Consider the following 6,481-nt stretch of genomic DNA (forward strand, 5'->3'; position numbering starts at 1 on the left):
CTGGGGGACACAGCATCCGTGAGTCCCAAAAATAATTGTGTTCACAGACACACACACACACACACACACAGTGTTTCTCCAAGGTGTTCCTCAGACCATACAGTGATTTCCACTACAGAACAGTTGTTCATTCAGTGCTGCCTTAGCACTTGAGGGCTGCAGCCCTTCAGTGTTGGTTTTGGCCTTTTTAAGCTGCATACTCTGGATTGTCTGAATGTTTTAATTATATTATGGACCAAAGATCTCTAAACTCTTTGTAATTTCAAGTGGTGAACCTCTCCTTATCCTAACATTTTGTATGTCTATTGCATGTTTTCTGTGTAAAGGTTACATTAATAATAGATGTTAAATAAATATATTAAATAGTTTAGTAACATTTAGTAAACACTTTGAATTTACAGTTAGGTAAATGTACTTGGCTCCATTCTACATCTGGACAGGTAGAACGGTAGCACAGCAGCAGCTGTAAGTTATAGTAGCCTAAAAAAAAATAACCACTGAACCCCAGAATTCCTCGGGCACATGCCTAACTCTGCAGGGTTCCCAGCAAACTAAGCAAACTTTTCTCAACCTGTGAAAAGACATAATGTGTGTCATGGCAGAGGCCAGTCCATGTGTCTGGAGCCACTCTGACAACAGCGCCACAGCACTCCTTCACTTCAGCAAGCTCATAAAAGTCGGTGCATCTAAACATAGACACAGTCGGTCAGAGGGACAGTAATAAATCAGTAGGAGACCCCGGGGTCTGGCGAGAAAGTGTCCTCAGATGGTGCAGCAGCTTCCTGCCATTATGCTGATTCTTGGCCTGTCACTGAACCAAACCCCTCACATGACTTGTATGTGACCTAAAGACCTGGCTGTCTAATGTTTTTAGTTTTAGGTTGGATTCTCTGAGGCAGATAATTGTATTTTAGTGATGTGAATAATGACGTGGAGAATTGTGGTCACTTTAATACACTGATAGCAGTAGCATTAGCTGTTAAAGAGAACCCACCGCTGCCTCCACGGTTGATCCTGGTTGCTTTGCACCTAAAGAGCCTCCACATTCCTGGCTCAGCTGGATATTCAACAGGCCACCGCCTGCAGCATGTCAACACAGTACACAGGGTTAACAATCCCTCCCCCCTCACTGTGAAACCATTTACCGTCACCCTGACTGGAGGGTGCAGTAAAAATAGTGTCTGAAAGTACTTACAGGACCTGTTAGGGAATGCTGTTGTTTTTTTTAAATAAAGAAAGGAGCAATTAAAAATATAATCATGACTAATGAAGAAAAAACTACATATAAATATATGTACAAAGATCTAGAGATGTGGAGGATACGGATGATGGAGTTGAAGCTTGAAAGAAAAGGCTGATGTTTTTGATGGACATTTGCCCGTGGCTGCATGTGCAAACAGCGGGGGGGAGGAGGGTGTCTTGTCTCAGCTGTCACTTGTCAGCCTGTGGTGGGATAACGTGAGAAAAATGCCCACACGCTGCCTCTGTCATAGCCACATGCTGATATCCCGCTCCACCACTTTTATAAAGCCACGCCGGCACATCTTTTGTTTTTTTCTCCCCCCCATCACTTTGTCTCATTCTTATTGCTGTGTCATTCAGATTGGTGTTGAGTCATTGTGTGGCCATTAACAGTTTGAATGTTTGCCTAAGTCTTCCCTTAAAAAAAAAAAAGTGAGGGACTGATAAAAGAAGCATCATTAATTTTCTTTGGCAGCTGAAAGCACCAATCTGCTTTGATGTCGGATTCAAGAAACCATCCTTCAGCAAGAAGGAGCCGGCTCACTGTTTACTCATTAAGTGCAAATGTAATTTCCACATTTGCATAACAAAGACAAGACTGATTGATATTAGGAGAGATTGAGATCTTATCTGCGGCTCCTCTTGGGTTGTTACTAATTTGCGCTGCGTTGCAGTTGCCTAGTAGCCAATGATGCCCTCTTCATTTTCAGTAGCTAACGCTTGGCGCCGGAGGATCTCACCCAGAATAACTGGACAGGCCTCGAGAGGCAACTGCTCACTAATGTACTATGGACGAGTTGAGTGGCCATCTCTTAGTATGAGTATTAGCATGAGGGGTATTAACAGAAACAGAGAGACATTATTCACAAACGCTTGATTGAATCTGTGCCTGTGTTACATCACAGCATCCAGTATGTTTACCCTGAATTTAGTCGAGAGCGACCCTTCTGACTTTTGCAACTGCAGTAAAATTTTGAGCAGGTTTTTTTTTTTTGGACATGCGTAAGCATATCCCTGTTTATGGTGGGTGATTCAGGCTGAAGGATCTCCAAAGTGAGGCATTTCTGCCGGGAAACACTCTTGAGTCTTCACGTTCCAGGCATGATCGCTCTCCATGTGCGTGTGCTGCAGTAAATCAGCCTCCGTTATGGCAACCCTTTGACCTTGTATGTGCTCATCAAGACAAAGAGCTTCACTCTGCGGACACACTCATCATCCAGGAGAGATTTAGATTGCAGCAGAACAGTTTCTTTAGTTTCTACTATTATTCACGTGAGCTATTTCAAATGTACGTATTGCTTTTTATCCAAGCTCCCTAATTTGCTTTGGACCCTTTTTTTAGAGCAAGAAGAAGCAACATTCCCATGGCCAAAAAAAGCACAAAGTGGGCTTGAGAGTATCGGGTACATAAATCAGCTTTTAGGAAATGCAATAAAGATGAACAACGAAGACTGACCTGGTTTTACAGGCTTTACTTTTAAGCCTGACTCAAGTAGCTACACAACATCTAAATTCAGTTTCTCATCTGCGTATGAGAAATCATAGATTCAAAGTAACCGTTAACTTGAAGATTGTTGTGTTCAGACCTCTTCAGCCACGTGTTTGTTGCTGTGAAACTGGAAGTACTCCAGTATTTTGGTCAAGGACACTTCATGCAGGGTGGATACCTTCTTTAACAGTCTCTCTATATATGGGCGTTATTTGGTCCTTGGTAATGCTGTAGCTTAGAGAACTAACATGACAGTGACATACAGTGTTACATAAGACTGCAGCGTCTGTGCTTATCGCTGACATTTGTCTGTTTCCCCATCTGCTGACCAGACTCTTTGTACTTCTTTCATGGGGTCCAAATGCCACCCCAAAGCTAAAAAGTCACAATGTCATCGTAGATCAAAGGCAGCTCTGCCTCTGAGCCTTTTTGAGGCATTTGGTGTCTGAAAATGATTCACATGTACCAGTCAGTCAGGATGTAGGTCTTGATACAAAGCATCAGAATACAGCAATTGCCAAGAATCAGCAGCAGCAGCTCTCATCAACCCACTGAGAATCATCAGAGGAGCAGAAAATAGGAATAACAAGGAGGGGGCCACTTATAGTCAGTGTTGCGCTTGGCTGCCATATTTCATAATTATTCTATATTGATTTCCTGCTGATGGGCCTTTCAAAGCCTGTTCATGTCTGGATTCTCAATAAGAGGAACGTTTTCTGGATTTAGACACATTAAGTCGTAGTTGTGGACTTTTACAGGAGGTAGACTGATGGAGAGCCTGTCTGCCAACAGTCAGGGTGTTATCAGGCATATCTGTATAATCATTTATTGAAGATGTAAAAGGAAATGTGCCCTCTTAAAGGATTCATTCCCAGTACCAAGACCCCAGAAATGGTTATCTCTGATTCTGCAGTTAAATGGAGCAGTTTAGTATCTTTCAGCTCGTTGTTTTGGTTTTAATACCCTTGACTTTACTGTTGGCTCGTTCTCACCACCCGTCGCTTTTGGCCACAGCTGGCAGCTGTTTTCAGGAAAGTGCTAAAAGCCCCCAGTACCTGCCTGCCCAACACAAAACAACACAGTTAGTGACTCGCTGGTGGACATAGTGGAGCGTTTAGCTGCTATAGAGCCAGATTCTCTCCCTGAGGAGTCGGTGAAAAGTAAAACGAGCTAAAGGAGCGTGTGCTTGTCAGCAGCGTGGTCGGTGAGGTGGTAATATGTCAGTGATGTGTTTACAGAGTGTTGCTGCCAAACAACATCATATAAGGCAGCTTTCAAATGAGGCACAGATGAACTAGTCCTTAAAGTAAGAGGACCGACTAAAGCCATATTACTGTGATCAATGCGTAGATGGCAGTAGAGCCAGCGTTCAGCTCTGGTGTGGTCTTTACCTAATTGACACTTTGACAGCCAGGATCTGAGGAGTTACTCTGCCATCTGCTCACCCACACGTGTCGCCAACGTGGCATAATTACAAAAAAAAAAAAGCCTGGCCAGCTAGAGATCAAAGTGTCTGTTGAAAGATGATGCATGAAAAACAGCCTTCCAGGTAAAGCAGTGAGATGACTGAGGTTGTCTGCATTTGTTCCGTCTACCGTGCCAGCACTGGTCGGCAGATGGCACAAAACTGTTTCTATCAGTCACAAGTGTCTCCCCTCAGTTGGCGTGAGTTGACTTATGACTTGTTACATCACACACATTATGTCGTTCTCCCAGACAATTCCAGCTCGGACACGGACAAGATTATAGAAAGTGGAGGAAGCAGAAGCACAGAGCATGTCCCAACTTCACAGCACAGTCTGAGCTGCAACTTCAAACCTTGTCAGAGCACAACATGGCCCCGGGAGGTGACCTCCACTACGGAAAATCACCACCTTGTCATATTGGCTATTAAGACCAGTTGCTGAGTCACTTCTCTAGTGGTGGATGGACTGAGACTGTAACGCAGTTTGTCCTGAGTGTTGGCCCAACTGACAGAGCGTGGAGAGATGAGCGAGCTCCGACGCGAGGATAAACTTAGTGGTTAGCAGGGAAGCGATGACCTTGTCATCTCTTTAAGCTCTGGTCATTTCATGGCCTCTTGTGTGGAGGCCTGAGGGTAGCGGGGCGGCACTCCAGCCAGCTCTGATAATGGTGTGGGTGTGATGAAAATAACTACCATCATTACAACAGCTGCAGTCTTCGGCAGCAGCAGCCACATTAAATCTGGACCTGAAGTGCTTCAATGATATCTAGTCCCTTGAGAGGAAACCTGAAATAAACGCGGCCTCCAAACGGTGGAGTGCCGTTTCTCTTCTGGCTTCTCCCGATCGAAGAGGTAGTCGGCAATAACGGAGATATAAACACTTACATCAAAAACTATTTTAGCAGAGCAGATAGATATTCTCAGTTGCAACGTTTGACATGTTGTTTTTACACTATTTCCAATAAGAAACAGGTTTTAAAAAATTTAGCAAATCTTTTACACAGTGTTCCAACTTTCCATTAATGATATTCCAATGTTATGTTCACAATTAGCTTTGACAGCACCTAAGACACATTGTCAAGGCAACGATTATTGAATTTCATGTAGGGAAATGCATGTGTATCTTATCATGTGTATCCCCTAGCTCAGGAGAGACTGGGAGCTTGTATCCAGAACATTGTGTATTGTGTGCACCGTGGCAGTTTTATTACCCAAATCCCTCTTTCTCATACCATCCACTCTCAAAGCCATCCATTAATAGACAAAACTCCATTTGCTATCCAACATTATCCTCACAGGCTAAGTAGGGTATTATGGTGAAAGACCACAGCACTGCTGAGAATAGAGTAGAATAGGATCTGTTCCTGAACCCATGAATTCTCTTGGTTTCATGTCATTGAAGGAGGTCAGGTTACTCTCTATTAGCAGAGAGTATATTGTGATGCAGTTATGTAATTGAACTGTAAAAGTGTGTGTGTGTTTTTTGTGTTGCATTGAGACGCAGTCAGTAGAAATGTTCTTCAGACAAACGATTGATGGGCCACAGAGAGCAGAGAGTGGCCATATTGCAAAACAAGCTGTTGCAGTGCAACATGAGAGCAGAGGCTGCATTTTATTGTTAGCACCCTATCTGAGTTGCAAAGTCGTGTACAGAATATGACTTAAATAGGGCCCAACTAATCACCACCTGATTCAGAAGAGACAGTGGAGCAGAAGGAACACTTTACTCTCAAATCACATAAAGGTGACAGCAATTAAGAACAGCCTGTGTTCTGTCCACAGTACAGACTGCACATCTGCATAATTAAAATATTTCCAGACACATTATGCTGTAAGCCATCTTGAGAGCATCACACTGGCCTATTTAATGAAGTCAGTCCAAACTAGAAGATGTTTAGAGCACAGACTCTCACTCCTCTCTCTCTCTCTCTCTCTCTCTCTCCGTCATCTGGCTCTGTTCTGTAGTAGTGTGTGGGAGTTAGCTGGCCAACGCTGTCTCTCCGGGGTGCCAGCAAATTCTCCGGCGGGCCAAGGAGCCAGCTCGAAATAAATAAACGTCCATTTTCCGCCAGGGATTTATGACGACCTTTTGCGCTTTTCACAGGCAATAGCAGAAAACTCCAGAGGTCACTCTAAAACTAGCAATAGTTTTATCACTGACACCGAGGCTGCTGTGGTGAGAAAACACAATAATCAGCTGCAGATACAGTCGTTAATGATCTGCGAGAAAATGTTTAGATGTTTATTTAGAAAGATGAAGAACCCCAAATACAGATTTGCTCATC

Source organism: Anabas testudineus, chromosome 15 (assembly GCF_900324465.2).
Source record: "Anabas testudineus chromosome 15, fAnaTes1.2, whole genome shotgun sequence".
In the NCBI taxonomy this organism is placed as follows: domain Eukaryota; kingdom Metazoa; phylum Chordata; class Actinopteri; order Anabantiformes; family Anabantidae; genus Anabas; species Anabas testudineus.